This window comes from Dermacentor albipictus, chromosome 2 (genome assembly GCF_038994185.2).
Source record: "Dermacentor albipictus isolate Rhodes 1998 colony chromosome 2, USDA_Dalb.pri_finalv2, whole genome shotgun sequence".
Lineage (NCBI taxonomy): Eukaryota > Metazoa > Arthropoda > Arachnida > Ixodida > Ixodidae > Dermacentor > Dermacentor albipictus.
This window is the reverse complement of record NC_091822.1, coordinates 94,836,889-94,856,935: the sequence shown is the minus strand read 5'-3', so window position 1 is coordinate 94,856,935 and position 20,047 is coordinate 94,836,889. Positions and strand designations below refer to the sequence as shown.

The window sequence follows — 20,047 nt, the reverse complement described above, 5'->3', positions numbered from 1 at the left end:
GCACCGCATTTGCAAAGTGTATACCACAGAGTCCTCTTCTTTTGGCGAAGGCAGCACCGAAGCTTCTAGCAGGGCTGGTCGAGTGTACTAGAGCTACATTGCAACAGGAACATTAAGCAGTAGGTCAGAACTCAACATATACAATATCTTTATTGTATATGTACAGACATAACAGACTGTCCACAATGAGCTCGACGATGCCTCACTCTCACTGGCACTGCCTCATCTTTAGAAGCTTTTGCTTTTATCTCTGTGAGTTCCTACATTTGTGTAAAGCTTTCGTGAGGAAATGCAGCCTTGTAAGAGCATAAAACTTAATAATGTTGGCTGTCACTTTGCGGCCATGGTCTGAGCAGCCAACCACTTAAAGTTTATTTCCTTGAACAAAGCTTAGAGAACAGGTCATGCTCTCGGCATGTAGCTTGTTCCTGCTAAAGAAAACAGTAAACGCATTTTCAAGTTCTGTCACAAGTATTTCAAGTGGCTTGGATGGGTAAATCAAGCCACCATGGTCAAACTCTTTAGTTAAGGAAACATTATCTTTCAACGTAGCTTGACCAGGAAGAATGCAGAGTGAAGATGCACCCTCAGGACATGAAATTCTCTTCAGCGACTTCCGCATGACATATCCAGCTATATAATAAATTAATCAACTGTCGCTCTTTTTCTCTGCGTAGTCCTTGTGGTCAAGCAAGGAGCTGTGTTTTTTCACTACAACTGCAGCATCTTCTAAGTTCCCTTCATCTAACAGCTTGTCAACCAGTGCTGTTATTTGAGCAGCTTTTCTTGACATGCATCATATGGCTCCAAGAGTGCGTTGATAAGTTCAGGCTGTGAATTTCCACCTCTGGGTGGTCTCACTAAGCTGTAGAAGCTGAGGTTGCTAATAATGATCAAAAACTGCTGTGGAGTAGGATGATCATTGCATTGACGCACAATCCCAAAAATGTTCTCCACTTTGTCTTGACTGAGATTTGCAGTAACTGAGTACTTATACTTAAGTGTGGAAGTCGCATAATCCAGAAGGGGGGCTTCACTAATCGGGGCTTCGCTAAGAAGCAACCACTGCTGCAACAATACGTCCGACATGCGCAACCCAAACCCGACATCATAATGATACAAGAAACAGTAGGTACCGTACCAAAGCTTCCAGGTTACACTGCGCATGCTTCGCCGATTCCCGTTGATCGCGGACTTGCAATTTTAATTCGGAAAGGGATAGTAGTGCAAGAACACAGCGTAAGTGGCACACATGCGGAAAACATGCTTGTAGAGCTCCTTCCCATAGAACACGCTACCATAGTGTATTTATTCTCAGCATATATAGTAATCCGTCTCACTCACGCGCTTGTTTCCTCTCTCTGTTCCGAGGGGCGCTTGCCTTGGCGGGCGCAAACCCGTTTCTGGTGAGGGGCGATTTTAACGCCCCGAATGAGGCCTGGGGCTATGGCTACACTACCGCCAAAGGTCTACGCCTGTGGTAGGACCTGCATGATGCCGAATTAACTCTTATTACCGATCCCACAGCGTTGACCCGCACGGTCACCTCTACGGCACGGGACACGACACCAGACCTCACGGCGGTCCGTAACATCCCTCAAGCAATGTGGTGCAATACTTTTGAAGATCTCGGTAGTGACCACATGATCATAGAAACACGAATTCCTCAGGTGGGTACACCCCTTTTTCCTAAGCTATTCAAATGGGCGGACTGGGACAAATTCTGAAAGCAGCGAGGTGAGGAGAACATCAATGATATCGAGGCCTGGATGGAGACGCTCAACGACAACATGAACAAGGCGACGCAGACGCTTGCACCCGAAGTCCAGGTTGACAAGATCGACAGCTGACTAGCCCACCTCTGGGAAGCCAAGACGTTACTAAACGCAAGATGGAAGAAGCAGAGGCACAATCGATAGCTTCGTAAGAAGATCGCACATATCAATCGCCAGCTGGAAGAACATTGCAGGACCTTAAGCCGCCAACAGTGGTATGACATCTGCAACGCAGTCGATGGGCAGCTCCACAATGGCAGCACGTGGCGTCTCCTTCGTCACCTCTTGGGGGAAACTCAGAGCAAGTTTGCTCAGCGAGCAAACCTGCAACGCCTTTTGCCCAAGGAACAGGCTACCACGAGTGATCACCAGCTCGTGACACGCCTGCTAGTCAAGTACTTTCCTCAACAGCCCGATGTTCAACACGGAGATTACACTGGAGAGACAAATGTGACACTCGATGAAGAATTTCACGAGTCAGAGATCCACAAAGCTCTCCATGACCTTAATGGCAAATCAGCACCTGGTCCCGACAAGGTTACGAGCAAGACTCTAAGAAACCTCGATGATGCCTTAATAACTGCTCTTACGGCATACATCAACAAATGCTGGCGTGCAGGTCGCATCCCAGAGGCGTGGAAACGCTCTAAAGCAGTCCTGATACCGAAGCCAGGCAAGCCGTCCAGCCTCGATCACTTGCGGCCCATTTCCCTCGCATCCTGCGTTGGCAAGGTGATGGAGCACGCGTTCCTCTCCCGCATCAACCACCACCTCGAGGACACTGAAGCCTACCCACCCACTATGGTGGGCTTCCGGTCACACCTCTCCACTCAAGACCTCATGCTCCAACTCTACCACCAGATTATCAATGACCCAACTAGTGGAAACTGGGCCATCCTCGGCCTAGATCTGGAAAAGACATTTGACAATGTAGCACATGCAGCAATCCTGAGCCGCATAAACAAGCTCAACTTGGGTGAGCGAAGCCAGAACTACGTCAGAGACTTCCTGTCGCGCCGCACAGTCACCCTCGCGGTCGGCAGCATGACATCCGACGAACATACACTAGGAAGCTCCGGCACTCCTCAAGGATCGGTCATATCCCCGCTCCTTTTCAACCTCGTGATGCTGGGTCTCCCGGCCTACCTCGAAGAGATCGATGGCTTCCATCACGCCTTGTATGCAGATGACATTACCCTGTGGGTCAACAAGGGCAGTGACGGTCAGATAGAATGCACCTTATAAGCAGTGGTCTCTGCAGTCGAAACCTACCTCCAAAACACAGGTCTCCGACTATCTCCACTGAAATCGGAGCTGCTCGTCTACCGCCCGTGCCGCCGGCCCAAGCCTACAACCGAATCGCGCCAATGTGACGACATAATCCTCTATACGCAAGACGGCTCCTGCATTCCCCAAGTCCCGAAGATATGCATCCTAGGCATGTATATAACAGCCAACGGGTCAAACATAGAAGCTATTTGCAAAATCGAAGGCAAGGTTACAGTGGCTACCCACCTGATCAAACACATTACAAGCAAGCACACGGGCATGAAGGAGGACAGTGTCATGCGCCTCATACACTCTTTCGCAATCAGTCGCATCACTTATGTGGCTGCCTTCCACAACTGGAATGTCACTGAAAGGGAGAAAATCAACACCCTTATACGCAAGACTTACAAGATCGCCCTTGGCCTACCGGAGTCCACATGCACTGCTCGTCTGCTACAGCTTGGGGTACACAACACGATCGAGGAAATCGTGGATGCGCAAAGAACCTCTCAACTCGAACGCATGTCTCTGACAGCCACGGGCTGGTACATTCTGCAGAAACTCGGCTTCAACTACCACGTCCAACACGGTCAGAAACAGGTCATTCCACCCGACCTCAGCGACACGCTGATTGTCGCCCCTATACCTCGAAACATGCACCCCGAATTTAATCGGAGCCAACGCCAGGCCCGTGCCAAGGCACTGCTGTGCTCCTTGGGTGGAAAGAGGAGTACGCACTTTGTGGACGCCGCAGAATACACACGAGAACACCGGTTCACGGCGGTAGTCGTAGACGTTAGCTCCCGGCTAACGTCTACGACTACCGCCGTGGTAGCGATGAGGTAGCGATTGCACTTGCGCTTACCGACCCCCTCTGCGAGGTAGTTTTTAGTGACTCACAATCCGCAGTTCGCAACTATGCGCGGGGGCGCATTTCCTCCGAAGCTCTCCGGATTCAAAGGAAAGCTGGTCGACAGCACTTCGATAACACCGCGATCATATGGTTTCCAGCACACGTCGCCACCCCCACCGATGAGGGCCTCATTAACTTGAACGAGGTAGCACACCGCTTTGCACGAGAACTGACCCGCCGCGCAGAATCAGAGACCGCCTTTTCGAGTTCGCAACTCCTGATTCAAAACACGCGAGAACGCCTGGTCAGGTACAATGACATCACCAAGCACTACCAGCTAGGCAGGCGGTTGCTGCCCCCACCTCATCCCATGCTGAAACGTCGCCATTCAGTCATCTGGTGACAATTGCAAACACAAACATTCCCCAGTCTGGTGCGATTGCAGCATATTTTTCCCGCGCAATACCCGATTGCTCTTTGCAAATTATGTCAGGAAACTAGAGCGACGCTGTCGCACATGTAGCTGTAGCACATGAGCGACGCTGTCGCATTGTAGCTGATGTAACCCGACACTCCCACAATTGTTGTGGGAGTGTCGGGTTACATCAGCTACAATGGCAGTAGCTCCAGAGGCTCTTGCGTCGAAGTGGGTCGCCGCTCTGCGCAGCTCCAACTCCAAGACACAAGAGTGGGCTGTCCAGCAAGCCCGAGAGGTGGCGACGAGGCAAGGCCTCGAAGTCCCCTCATGGGAGACCTGAGCCCGGGTCGTCAAATTTGCCGGATTCAAAATAAAATTCGTGTGCGGAATCCTTGGACATGCGGCTAGGCTTTTCAGCACTCGGTGTTTTGGAATTCGTGACCAAGCACATCGCACGTGCAATCCTCGTACCGTGGCTAAGCTTTTCGTGCATAAGAGTTTTCGACTCGTCGATCAAGCACATTGTGCGCTGACATCTTCGGCCCTCGCCTAAGCATGTTGTGCATCGGCGCCTCCGATTGCGCGACTAGGTACATCGAGCGTCGACTCCTCAAGCCCGCGTCTAGGCATTTCGCGCATCGGCACCTCGGACTGCGCATATAAAAGCATCAAGTGTCGACTCCTTGAGCCCGCGGCTAGGAATTTCGCGCGCCGGCACCTCGGACTGCGCGAACAAGAGCATTGAATGTCGACTCTTCGACCCCGCATCTAGGCATTTCGCGCGTCGGCATCTCGGACTGCGTGAATAAGAGCATCGAGTGCCGTCTCCTCGAGCCCGCGTCTAGGCATTTCGCGCGTCGGCACCTCGGACTGCGTGAATAAGAGCATCGAGTGTAGACTCCTCGAGCCCGTGTCTAGGCATTTCGCACATCGGCACCTCGGACTCCACGAATAAGCGCATCGAGCGTCGACTCCTTGTACCTGCGGCTAGGCATTTCGCACATTGGCACCTCGGACCCGCAACCAGGCATCTTGTGCGTTCACTCTATTCATATTGTCACGATAGCTTGTAACAATATCTATCATACCTCCCCTTCATAAAGAGAACCTCATCATGAGATTTGTTCACTAAGCCCCTTGGGCTGGCTCAAGATCTGGCTGCAGAAGTGATCGAAGCGTCCTACAAAAATACAATTCTGGAAAGTACCTAGCAGCTGCATATTTATCACTGGCTCTCTGATCCTAAGTTCCACAGCCATTGTCAGGTGAAGATGAATGGAAGGCTACTTACACTCAGAGCCTTCATTCAGTTACATGGTCAATTCTACCAAATGAAAAGAATGCCTCACTGATTGTGCTGGAGACTGGTATCAATCAGGCAGCCTGCAGGTACAACACTGGAACTATATTCATGCCCACACAGAGTTCGGCACCTCGGTTTGAAACCCAGGCACCATGCTCTTTGTAGAGCATGGTGCCTAATAAAGTTTCTTGTGAAATGTTCAGTGGCCAGTGTGCTATTATTTTGAGAGTGTGCAGTCACACATTTAGTATGGCTGTGCTTACAAAACAGAGCTTTAGAACGGTGTCATTTGTATTGCCGTAGATTCACTTCAGCAAAAGCTACATTTGTTTGAAACTTCAAAGGCGTTTATTTCAGTTCGATGTTTTTGCACACTGTATTCAGCCTTACAGGTGTATTTTCTGGGTTGTTCTTGGCCAAAAATGACAAGGGTGATATCATTTTATACGTATTGAAATGATCTGGGGTGGGATGCTATTTGTATTACTTTTGCACTGTCATGAAAATTACATTCAGGTATAGTAATCGCTGCTAATTAGAAAAAAATGTTCATAATAAATGCAAGGTTGTTTTCTTGTCCGTAAAATTCTTCCAAATGAATAAAGATAGCATCACCCCCTACAGTAGGTCTTTAGCAATGTGTCATGTATTTAGTTTTTGGTTCAGCAAGACAGAATCATCAAAAAGCCCCGTAACGAATTTGAAATTCATTTGACTTCAAACCTCAATATTTTTTTACCTGCTGCAGCCATCAAAAATCTAATTACATATTTGAAATCAGCATGAAAAATTACCTCAGACAGTGTAGTTTAATAAAAAGTCACCCAAAAATAAGAAAAAACTTTTTAGGACCCACGTCCCCTCTTCATCATCATCATCATTTATTATTCCCTTAAGAGCCCCATTTGGGGTATTACATAAGGGGGAGGCAAAACAATAATACAAACATCGAATGAATAGTCATGTACAAAGCAAAAAGACAAAGGCAACAACTGAAAAGACACTAGAAGTACAGGTTTTTGCATGATTAGCTGCAAATATGGGTGGTTAGTAACTCTCGAAATTTCGAAGGGTTTCGCTCTACAACAATGGATTCCGGGAGCGAGTTCCATTGTTCTATTGCAGAGGGAAGGAAGGATTTGTTAAAAGCGTTTGTAGAACCATGAAGGCGTTGGATACATAAAGAATTGAATAGACGATGTGATGAGCGAATGGGTGGAAATAAAAGTGAGGAACGAAGGTCAGGAAAGTTATAGTACAATTTATGGAATAGGCAGAGTTGCGAAATTATGCGTCTTAATGCTAAAAGGGGTAGACCAATGGATAACTTTAAGTTAGTAACGCTGATAGTGTTGTCATAATTCGATAAGATAAAGCGGGAGGCACGATTTTGAGTAGCTTCTAAAGTGTCAGTCAAGTACTTTTGATGTGGATTCCAAATTGCAGACGCGTATTCTAACTTGGTACGGATGAAAATTTCATATGCTAGTTTACGAATCGACGGAGGAGACAAGGATAGGGATCTTTTAATATAGTTAAGGGATCTTGAAGCATCGGCGGTTATTTGTTGGATGTGGTTCGACCAATTTAGTTTGTTAGTGATGATAACGCCAAGGTAGCGGTAACTGTCGACCTCGGATAAATTCACAGAGCCCAAGGAGTATAGAAATTTGGATGTAGAGCGTTTACGTGATACATGCATTAACTTGCATTTGGAGACATTTAGATCCATCATCCAGCGTGAGCACCACTTGTCAATAGAATTTGGTGACAAGTGGTGCGTGAGCACCACTTGTCAATAGAAGTGTAGACCCCAGGCAGGTTGTTGCAAATCCCTCATTGTACAATTTTCGAGTGGGCTGAACCGCATGGTAACAGCTCCTCTTTAGCACATGGTGAGCAGCACCAACAAACATGTTGTTTTGAAGACGTCATATTTAAATATAAAAACTGCAGCATGTTGTCAACTGGAATCTCATGGGTAAAAGATACGCCATTGCCATAAAGTTTAGAAAGGCTTAAAACCGTGCTGATTTCATCATTGTCAGTTGAAGAACATTCTGCATCCAAAGGGATTAAAAAATTGTCTACATATCTAAAAAAACTATCACATGCAGTTGTCAAGAGTTATATCCATTTCAGAAAGAAGTGGCTCACATAGCAGAGGCGCTAGGCACGAACCATTACAGATGCCCTTCTTTTGTAAGTATAGTTGATTGTCAAGAAGAATAAAAGTACTTTTGAGATAGCCTACCAATAAGGCCAGAAAATTGTCAGAGCTAAGACAAATTGCATATTGAAATACTGGTTCACCACGTGCATCGATGCGTGCTTTGATGTCAACAAACAAAATCTCGATGCGGAATAGAGTCATCTTGAGGAGTCATCCTCAAGCATACTCCTACACAAGCATGTTGCCCGCTCCCTGTACAGACTCGCCACGTTGACAGAGGAAAGGACCATGCCGCATCTTTTCGGCTTGAGTCGGCTATCTGTGAACCTGATCTTCGGGGAATTTTGCGATGTTGTCGTAGATGCTCTGGAGTCCCATATTGTACGGTTTCTGTCTCGCTGAACAATTTTATAGACCATGTGCTGCAGTTCGAAGCCTGCACAGGCTTTCCGCGAGGCTTTGGCACAGTGGACAGCTGCCGTATAAAAGTTTTGCCACTCAAAGAAAATGCGCAAGACTATTACAACTGCAAGGCCTGGTATAGCATAATTTTGCTTGCTGTTGTAGACCACAAGTACAAGTTCATGTTTGTTAACCCATTAAGCACCGCTACTAGATGTGGCACAGCAAAAACAAAACAAACTATTTCAGCTTGTCTAGAGGGTGAAGTAGTACATGAAAAATAAGTTTTATTTCTCTGGCATCAGTAGTTTACAAAATACAGAGCATTCCCAAATGGGAACAATGGCCTTAAGCGTATGTATGCTGGGATTGCTTTCTTCCTCCCCGCTGGCCAGAAGCAAGACGTGGCACTCCATGTGCGCTTTATTTTCTGTCGTGGTAGGAAGCCGAACAGTGGATGTGGAGGGGGATGCTACCCATCTAGCACTTCATGCATGTGTTTTTAGTGCACTGGCAGCCCTGGCTCTGCTTTCCCAACAGCACCAAATGATTGCTGCGGCTTTCTTTGCTGTTGAAAACAAGAGCACCAAAAGGGCCAGGCCGTTCTCGGGTGCCCAGCCTCTTGGTCAGCAGACCTTGGACGATGAGCCTCATGAACTGAAGCTGGTCAAGTGGCAGTTCACTCCCTAGTTCTGTGTACAGCCTCCAGGCTGCAACACGCAGTGTTACAAGCAGATTGCTCAGTAATGGCCAATACCACTTTTTACCGTGTAGGCAAGGACAATAGTCGCTGATGAACCTATCAAGTAGGTCGACACCAACCATCTAAACCCTTCTAAATCTTGGAAGCAGTTGCTGCACAGATGCGCCGAAAAGGTCGGATGTGCCTGCCTGATCACCCGCTCGACGCACTCCTCGTTCAAAGCTTTGGGCTCGGCAACTAAGAAGAGGTCTTGCATCGCGCGTACATACTCCTAAAGCGACTCGTGTAGCTTGTGTACGTAGCTTGTGGGGATGCGCGACTCTCAAGCATCCCCTGATATGTTGTTTTCGCGTGGGCGCGTCTCCTGTAATCCGGCTTCGCCGCGTGGCCTGCGTGATGCTCGCGGCAGTCGATGTGGCTGGGGCGCAGTGCGAGATGGCGCGAGTGTTGCGCTGCTAACGCCGCCTCATGGCAGGGTTACTTGGGGGCGCAGGGCAGAACGGGCTGTCTCTTTCCCGGCGGGTCGGGGAACGGCATGGATGTCCTGCGTGCGCGCCGACCCATGCTTCTGCGAGACCGCCTCGCGTGGCTGCCTTGGAACGCGCCACCGTTGGCGTGACCGAACACGCGAACGACCAGGCGTCGGGATCCAGCATGGGGTGAACATATTCGCTCGCTATGCGGTCGCGGTAAGTCGGACTTTTAGATTTGTCGCCCGCCCATCGGCATGTTTTGTGGATAGCAACTCGGCTAGCAGGCATCGATCTATGAAAGGTGCAATAAATGCCCTTGTGATTGTTTGCACTACTGTGTTGTCATCCTTTGTCCCAAGAGCACGGGAGAAGAACCCCACAAGCTCGAGCTCTCACCGCATCCTACTCTCGTGGTCAGCGGTAAGGAATTTGCGCAGGAATGCTGCGCGGAACTCCTCGAGGGTTGCTGCACGGTGTCCGGTAAACCGGTGCCACCTGGCCGCCGGGTCGGTAAGTGGGAACAATGCATTCCAGCACCTCCTGATCCTCCAAACCCTGAGCCTTCTGGTAGCGTACCAGGGAGTCACAATAATCTCTGGCACTGAGCAGATAACTGTATCTGCTGTAGGCCGGGACTGCCAACTGTACAGCAGGGTGTGCGCATTTCGGAACAGCCTAAAGTGCCTTAACTGCCCCCGAGAGTGACTAAAACAGCGTCTGTGCGCCTGCTCCAAAGGCTGCCATTGGCGCGTTAGCGGCATGGTCAAGCAAAGATGAACAGTCGTCCTGCTCGATCAGCGGCGCGATTTCCACAGGGATACCGGCTGGCGCGCCGCCATCTCCAGAGCAACACAGGCTCCTAGTGGGGTGCGCCTGCTGTCGTTCACAGCCACCACTTGCGGCAGCCATACGTGAATTGCTTAGGCCACTTCCAGCCCACGTCGAAAAAACAGGTGCATGCTCAAATGTTGGGCCACTGGGCACTACCGAATGCACTCCAAAGGGATATGGGTGAGTGAAATTCGTGGCTGCAGCATTGTAATCCCCACGGGGGGCCGTGGCAGGCCACTGGTTTTGGTGGCTCATTTGAGTAGCAGCCAGCGGGCAAATGTCAGCTAACAAATAACAAAGGTCTCTAGGCCTTTGCAAAGGCCTAGTGACCTTTGTTATTTGTTAGTGACATTAATTTGCAAAGGCGTACTAACTTTGCAATATAATTTGACTATAACTTGAGTATATTTGAGTAACTTGAGTATAATTTGAGTAACCTTGAGTATAATTTGCAAAGGCGTACAAAGCACAGACAAAGGCTTAATGAGCCTTTGAATCCGCATTGGATGCCGCTATGGGGTCTTAAGTCTCACAGGAGTACCGACCACCGCAAGTTCGAGCTTAGCGAGCCACTGGGCCGCGTCAGCCGTCAGCCTCTAGCGCCACTGCGCGCGAACTCAGGCCACAAGGGGCTACTGAGTGCCGCACTCAAGAACAAAGTATTGCCCTAAGCTAGTAGAAACCGTTTATTGTATTCGATGGCACCCGACACTGCACAAACGCCCGGTCTCGGGGCGGCGGGGAACCAAAGGGGTCCCGCATCAAGGGCGGAAAATACAGTCGGGGGCACCTGTAGCATGTCGCTGCGAGAGCACAGGCTCGAGCTGAGACACGCCGCTAGGAAAAGTCCCGGTGGCTATGCTACTTGCTTTCACGATAAACAAAGGGCCGACTTGCAAGAGGTCGGGCAATCTCGTTTGGCTTGGGCCTCCGATAAGTGCGGCTTGGCATGGTACGAACTTGTGCGAGCACTAGGCACCCGTTCTTCGGCTTACTGTCCGGACAGGATCAACACGAGGTACGCGCTCCCCGCACGGGCAAAGGCACCTTGCTTGAGCTCAGTCCTAGTCACAAAGGTGTCGGCGGACGAGAGGAAGTATGTACGTACCCGGCGCAGTCCCAAAGAGAAAGCATGGACGCTAGGTAAAAAAAAAAAAAAAGGTGCGGCCTGCCACGTCAGGCGGGCTGCTGTGGGAGCGAACGTGACGGAGGTAGTTGCATTCTCGGCCGCTTGGCTGGGCCGAACGGTGCTAGCTCTCGGGGACGGGACGCGTCTGTTTCCACAAGCGATGGTGTTCAAAGCACGTTCCTCACGCACTTTCTATGCCGATCCGAGACGACAGTCCCCAACTGGCAGCGCCGCAACGGATGACAGCGTTGTCGATGCGTGCGGCAGGCCGCACCTTCTTTTTATCCAGCGGCTGTGGAGAAAGAGACGCTACCGTCACAACAGTAGCCACCAGGGGCTGCTCCGTGACGTCATAGCTGCGCCCTCACTGCAGACCATCGCGAGTGGAGCGCCACCGCCGACAACTGGTTTGGAGCTAGGAGACCATGTGGCTTAACCCTTTGAAGGTTTTTGCCGTACATGTACGGCGGCGGTTTTCTGTGCCGCAAGGTCTTTGCCGTACGGGTACGGTTTCGACCCTCCATCTGAAATTTCGCGTCATAATAACGATGCATGCTCACTGGGAGGTGCTACCACCTCTTAGGACTTACAAGAAGCATTTGAAATTTGTGCTACCTTCTTGGGGAGATAAATAGAACTGATTTCTAGCTTCAGTGTGTCGCGCAGACTGTGGCAACTACCCTTTTGTGGTTTCGGTTTCGCCGCGTGATCGCAATGGAGGCACACGAAACATCATTTTTCTCTTTGTCGGCACGCTCTCGCAGGGGTGGCGGAAGTTGATTTCTATCTTGATTGGCGCTGCTCTTAGCTTGTTTATCACCACCACAAACAAGGTATTCTCGCTTCCTTCGGCAATGCGCTTACACGAGAGGGTGCCTCAGACCTCTAGCCAAGGCAAGCCGCACGCAGAGAAGATGTCTTGTGTGCGCCAACACAACTCGTTGCTCCAAGAGGAGAACAGACAGGCATTTTAGGTGTACAGACTGCAATAAGGTGCTGTGCGTGGAACCGTGTTTCAAGGAGAACCACACTCTGAAATACTATTCAACATTTTGCCGTTCTGAGTGATACCCACACCAAAATACTGTTCCTAATTTTTTTTTTGCTGTTTATTCCCGGCTTTATAGCAGAAGCTTGATGTGGGTGAGTTGGTTATGCATACTTGATGAAATGAGCGCTACGAAGATGCGGACGAAATCGCCTTGTCTGTCGTACATGTGTTCTTTCGTCCGCGTCTTCGTAGCGCTCATTTCATCAAGCCGGCTTTATACATTTTGTGCATTCAAGATCCGCAATAAAGTAATTTGACCACCTGGGAAAGTTTTTTTCAATATGATTCGACCCTCAAAGGGTTAAGGATTGCAGAACGTAGATGAAATGTGCTTGCGCAATGGCGCGTCAAATTCCCCAAATCCCCACAGAGTATTGGTTTTCCTTTTATGAACGTCTTACAGCTGTGTCGACCAAAATATAGCACCATTTGCTCGTCCACGCCGAGATTTTTCGAAAAAATTCCGAACTGCTGAAGGAAGTTATTGACACGCCTAAGTAGAGGTCTTATCTTCACCATCTTGTCACTCTTCTAAATGTTTTCACTGTCAGACGGATGGATGTACCTCTTTGTTAGTCGAAATTTCGTGCAGCTCATTGTATTTTCCATCAAAGGAACACTGAGGTCCTCAGCTTTCAACCAATAGAGGTCAGGGCGCAGGAGCGTGTGGTAATCACTCAAGAAGAGAATGGCGACAAACTGAAGTATGTCTTTTCCATTTATACTGACGCTATGGTTGTTTTGTTGCTTAGCATAACGATTGGATTATTCGGTTACCAGCCCTATAATTTCCATGTTCAGTAGGCGGGCGAAGAGAAGTCACCTCGATTTGGCTGCACTTTTTGCACTAGTTTAAAAAAGTGTTGTGCCAGTGCAGCGCCAGTTCTTGAAGTATGAGTGTAGCGCGACACTAGCGCTTTTGGTGCAGTGGTCAAATCGAGGACAAAAATTCAGAAACATACAGGCCTTCGTCTGCTGCAACTGGGCGGCTGTGGCTTTTCTTTTATTGGTGTGTGCCGCAAGCGTAAACGTGTGCGCAATATTGTACACGGATACGCTGTGCATTTGTTCGAAATGGCGTTTTTGTTGGCAACGGCTGTGGAACTTGTTGACTCTGACAGTGAGGAGGAATTCGATACAGCTCTTTCCGTTGCGTTGTGCAAAGTGGCACGGGTCGACCGTCACCGAGTCAACGGGTACTTTGAGCCGGTGACAACTGAATACGTGGACTTTTAATTCAAAATGCTGTTTAGGCCGTCGCGTGAGACTTTTGACAGTGTGCTCGTGGTTCAGGTTGTCGCCATTCTACCCGAAAAGTGTCTCCGGCCATCCGCAGATCACAGCAGAAAAGAGTTTATAACCTTGAGCTACCTTGGTGCACAAACAACCATGTACTTGGTGGCAGATAGATTCGACGTTTCTGAATCATCACATGTGCTGTGCATGCAGAGAGTGCTCAATTTTCTGCGCGTGATTAGCGCTGAAGTGATATACTGGCCTAGCGCTGCCGACATGGCCCACAGCAAGATGGCTGTCCTGACAAAAAGCGGCAGGAAAGGCCCCCGCAACATCGTGGTATGCATTGATGGCAGCCACATTGAGATTCTGAAGCCAGATGACTCCACTGTATCATACATAAACAGGAAGAAGTGGGCGTCTATAATCCTCCAAGTACTTTGGAACGACCAGAACAGGTTTTTGGATGTCTTCATTGGCTTCCCTGGTTCTGCGCATGACGCCTGGGTGTTGAGAGAAAGCACCTTTGAAGAGGCTGCAGCCAAGTGCGGTGAATGTTATATACTTGGAGATTCCGCATACCCCTTGCTGCCTTGGCTTATGACGCCGTACAAAGACAATGGCTGCAGTTTTCCAACATGGAAAAAAAATTCAACAAGTTTCACAGTCAGCAAAGGGTGGCCATTATGAACTGCTTTGGCCTTTTGAAGCAACGTTTCAGAAGGCTGTATCTTGTTGATGCCAAGACAATTATGCAGTGTTGTCTGATTGTTATGGGAGCATGTGTACTTCACATCTGCAATTCTGAGAGAGATTTCATTGCAGAACTTGCAGACCTGCCCCTTCACGACGATGTTGGCAATGATGATGAGCCAAGCAAATGCGACACATCCACATCACTGTGTGAAAGCCGAAAGCGACACATTGCCCAACATCAATGCTGAGCAGAAGTGCGCATAGGAATGATGTGAAAACAAACTGCCGGTGTAGGCGTACTTATGTGTTGCCCTCGGCAGCGCATACGAGACGCTCAAGAAGTTTCATTTTTTCTCCACCACCACGACCTCTCCTAGGTGCAATTTCACTTCTGCGGGGTGCTGGTGCCTCGTCAGCTGGTGCCTCCTCAGCTGGTTCATCAGCAGGCCCATTTACCGGCAGGATGTTTTCGCCATTCCTGTTGCTTCCATGAATAAAATTTCATTAATGTCAACAAGTGTCAAATTGTTTTGTACATGTTCTGGGTACCTTCATCTCACACCAATGCTGTAAGCAGAAGCAGCGGGTAAAGTGCAGGTATTCTTACAGCTGAATACATCTTCATTGCAAAGAGGATTCAATTGCACATGGAGAAACAGACGAGGTCACATTAGTGACATGGGTGACCTCATCCGATGATAATAAATGGTCCGTGTATGCCATACTAATGGACGTAGTGTTTTACCACAAAAACATGCATGCACACAGCAAGTTTAAAGCTGGCTAACAGTTCTGCACAAATGCACATAAAGTGGAATTAAAATATGCTGTCACGAAAATTTGCATGCACGATCAGGTGACATTTTAAAATTGTTTTGAGGATAAGATAAAGATGATGCAAAATGCAAATTTACACAACAGTCCTCCCCGGGGCGAGCAATGCGACAGGGGTAATGTGGTGCTCCCCCTCCAACACTTCAGAAAGCTCTCTGTTAAGAAACCACATTCGAAGAAATTATGCTGTGTCGGGACATGAGTAAAACGATGTGAAAACGTCTGCTGCCCCTTCGTACTCGCAGGCTGTATGGGAATGGCCGGATTAACTATTCTTTATTTTTGTTTTCTTATACGCTCGTTCCATTGATTTCCATTTGTTCTCCACTTGCAGAGGCGTCATATGACATCGGAACTCCTGATTAATCTCATGGGCCAGTTTCTCCCACATGGCCTTTTTGGTCCTTTGGAAAAAATTCATGTATTAGTACCTGGAAATTAGTTCGAACTTCGGCATTATTCAGAAAGCATGACCAAATGCGGTTTCCACACCTTTCTGAATCATATATGGTACAACGTTTCAAACGACGGACCGATGTGGTTTCGCGTAAACTTAATGTTGTGGTAGCGGTAAGCTTGTAAAAATTAATACAAACGACTGTGACCTGTGGGAAAATCCCGGCCTCTAGTGCATTTGGCAGCAGCTGAACCCGAAAAGTGCCCTTAACAAGATGCTGCGTACACATCCTGAAGAAAACTGGCGTCCGTGCTGCGTTACTAATAACAAGCGCCGCTGCAGCTGCGTTATGTGATGTTTTATAGTGCATACACATCAATTACCGAAGCGTGCACAAAATTAGTAGCGCTCCTCTAGTTGCCATTTTACATGTTGGTAGCAATGGAGGCGACTTACCTGAAGCCGCCCTTCTTGCCAATTACCTCCTTGAATTCCTTATATTTTGTGATAAGGAACATTGATTTGTTGGTGCTCCACACCTTGCGTTCACTGTCTGCGGACAGTGGCGGCGGCATGGCTGTCGGTGGCGGTGTGGCCATAGATGGTGTGGCTATAGAAGGCATGGCCTGACTGGCGACACCAAAGCCAGCCGCTGCCGCAAGCGGAGGTGAGACTGGCACTGCCTCATGTCCAATGGTGATGTGAAGGCCGTCTAAGCAAAAAGAAAAGTTGTAGCGAATCATCACAAACGTTGCGATCGCCCACGTGTTGAAATAACAGCACTCACCGTCTGTCTCGTACAGAAATGCTCCATCATGCTGCACGTTACAGCCATTCTCGTCTGTCACAGGAAATGCTGCCGTTTCGATGCCGTCTACCAACACCCGCATGGCCATGGAGCCGTATGTGTCGTCTGCTATCAAGAGCCTTGCACTACGTGCACGAGAAAAGAACTTGTGGAGAGTCTAGTGCTGAAGTGTACATGAACTCGTGCAGCACTATGTCAAATCGACTGCCAAAGTGCAGGTGGTGCTAGCTGCACTGGCAAATCGAGTGCTAGAGTGCTGCACCCCCTGAAGTAGCGCAGTAAGTGCAGCCAAATCGAGGAGACCTGAGATCAAAGGGCTCCTCATCCACAAGCTCGGCTTGGGTAACTTGCAGTGGCTGAAGCAGTCTTTACTATTGGGCCGAAATGCTGAGTAGTTGACCTCCAGAAGGGGGAATTTTGAGAGGCTTTTTTCGGTCTCGGGGTCGCTGCTTCCGGGAGAGCTCCTTCATATTCGTCAGCATCAGCTGTGTGGACTTCAACTTCACCTGCAACATCGTTCGGTAGAGTGTCTACAACGGCAATATCACTGTCGCCCTGCTCTTCATCCATAAGAATATCATCCGCATTTGGTGGGGGTAGCAGCACATCACTTATTTCTGCAGAATCGTTGGCGAGAACCATTTCCATCGCTTCCTCGAGCGTAAGGAACTTTTTCCAAGACATCTGCATGAAGTAAGACGCATTGAAGCCAACATACATGCACCCGCAGTACGGCTGCTCCCACTACCCTACTTTGCGCCAATGTTCCCAAATGGGAACATGCAGACATTTGTCGTCATATTTACGTTATCCATGCAAACAGCTTCCCTATTTCACGTGTCCTAGTACTAAACACATTCAAAAAGAAGGTAGAGTAAACAATTCTGACAAGGCAGTTAAAAAACTTACCTTTTTTCGCAAAGATGCAGTGTCATGTCACGACGCATGCAGTGTCATGTCACGCATGTTATGCAGTGACAACTGCTATGCAGTTGTCACTGCATAACATAAGGTACGAAATTAACAAGGAACTTTCATTGCTTCCAAATAAAACTTAGAGCATTTTTAAAGATGTTGTTACCAAATATCAGCACGTTTTTTTGTAAACTTTAGTAACTATGGCTTCAGAAGTAAGCCACATGTTGTGTTCTCAAAGGGGAACAATGGCGCAAAATGGATTAAGAGGCATGAGATATTATGAAACGCTCTCCTTTTGCATCTTTCCTCACCAAACATCGTGTCCAGGGGAAGTTCATTGTGCCAGGAGAACGCCGGTGGGGAGGTTGATCCGCTTAATCAAGTCTTCACTGTGCAAAGTGCTAGAAAAAAGCTACCTGAATAGCAAAGAGACAGAGACAGTACTGCTGGAAGTCAAAGCAGCGATAAATTCACAACACTTGACCTACACATATACTGACGTGGTGGAATCCTTCAGCAATATGCTCAGCCCAATTTTTTTGTCGGTCGTTCATTGATTGCTGCTCCAGGAACACGCAGCTTGGAATATGAAAGTGGTGCATGCAAGTGCGCTTGTCAAAAGCTAAGTCCACCTGTCGAAACGTTGGCTCGTGCTTTGACCTTGTTCTTGTTCTAAGCACTATCTCAGGCAACTTATTGGGAGGGTATCAGATATTCTCTGAAGGAGGTTGGTGCAATGCCAAAGTATGCAGACACTTGACTGCCATACATGCAAGTATGGCAGTAAGTGGTGGAATCCTTCAGCAATATGCCCTGCCCAATTTTTTTGTCGGTCGTTCATTGATTGCTGCTCCAGGAACACACAGCTTGGAGTATGAAAGTGGTGCATGCAAGTGCGCTTGTCAAAAGCTAAGTCCACCTGTCGAAACGTTGGCTCGTGCTTTCACCTTGTTCTTGTTCCAAGCACTATCTCAGGAAACTTATTGGGAGGGTAACCAGATATTCTCTAAAGGAGGGTGGTGCAATGCCAAAGTATGTAGACACTTGACTGCCATACATGCAAGTACGGCAGTAAGCGGTGGAATCCTTCAGCAATATGCCCAGCCCAATTTTTTTGTCGGTCGTTCATTGATTGCTGCTCCAGAAACACACAGCTTGGAGTATGAAAGTGGTGCATGCAAGTGCGCTTGTCAAAAGATAAGTCCACCTGTCGAAACGTTGGCTCGTGCTTTGACCTTGTTCTTGTTCTAAGCACTATCTCAGGCAACTTATTCGGAGGGTACCAGATATTCTCTGAAGGAGGGTGGTGCAATGCCAAAGTATGCAGGCACTTGACTGCCATAAATGTAAGTACAGCAGTTGGACAGCAGTGTTGCAAGTTTATACATTCACCCCACCCTCTGGTGTGTCATTTTTTGATTTTGTGAAAATCAACGAATGCAAAGTCGGCTGCTACCTTGCCAAACCCCCACTCTACAGCCTGCCGTACTGTGCTCATGCGCTTATTGAAATAAACCTCGTAAGGCTGCAAAGATGCACCTCAAAAGGCTTAAGGAGCAGGGTGGGTAGGCTGGGTCACCATAGATAATGTATTCGTGGCCTTGGGTGAGTTTCTCCAGGTTGCGGTAGAAGGCAGTCTTCTTCCGAATTTCTGAAACAAGGTTACAGCTCTTGTGAGAGTAGAAGAAGGTGAATCATGCAAATGCACCTGTTTTGCACAAAGAAAAGTTAAGAGAAATGAGGGTATACATTCCCACCATTAAGTATGCAAGGTGCCGGTAGCTTTGAAATGGGTGAGCAGAAGGCCTCTGTTTGAAAAGAATGTTTTTGTGAAAAACGTAACCTTGCAACCTTGTGAACTTAATGCGTCATGCATGACTGGAAAATTTAGCTGAAATGTTCACAAGAGTGTATGCTATCTGCTGAATGTGTTTTTTTCACAATGCGCGAGGGGTGGTTCAGGACCCCTTTAATTTTCGGTCAGACATACCTAAGTAAGAAGAAGAATCGAACAACACAAACGTGTATAGTTTGATATTTGGTGTAAGTGGTCCTGTAAGTGTAAAGTGGTTCTGAAAATACGGAACATGCCAGGGCAGGACATGCATAGGCAGCTTGGCAGCAATTATAACATTGAATATTACCATAATAGAATATGTATTTGAGTTATTGAAGCTAATCGCCATGGCGCATTCGAGAAGCAATTAGAGGCAACTTCACGCACCAACATCGTGGCGTTGACGGTGAAATAGTCCATCCATTTGGCATGTCAAGCCATTGGGGCACATCACAGCTTGATATTTATGCACGTGATGGTGTTTGTGGGCAGAGAAATGATCTTGCTGTCTAACTGAAGGCTTGCAAATTGTCAATGAAAGCCCAGCAGTTCTTCAATGGAGCACCTCTCTTGCGAATGGCCCGATAAAAAAAGAAGAGGAAACAGCGGTAAACAGCTATCTATAGCAAGAAACAATAACATATTGGGAAAAAGATCATAATAGGATTAGACAACAATGTTAGGTATACTCTTTAGGTGTGGACATCGTGCCTTGCAGGAAGAGCTAAATATGATCCTGTTTCGAAATCGTGCCACAAGATGTATCTCTGTCCATACGTGTGTCATGTTAGAGGTGGCAATTCTTGTATAGTAGAAATGTCCGCTATTGTAGCGTCGTTTCATGCAGGCTCTTGTGTGCAACAAACAAATTTACTTGACCGTTCTTTTGCCAAATCTTCGTCATCTGCACATGGTTACATGCGGAGTAAAAGAACTATTTT

The 20,047-nt window shown here is 48.0% G+C and overlaps 1 protein-coding gene across 6 annotated transcripts in view; it reads left to right on the top strand.

Moving 5' to 3' along the window:
* LOC135902698 (uncharacterized) overlaps window positions 1-20,047 on the top strand; it is a 196,800-nt gene that overhangs the window by 68,202 nt on the left and 108,551 nt on the right. The gene's annotated exons all lie outside the window — the stretch shown is intronic.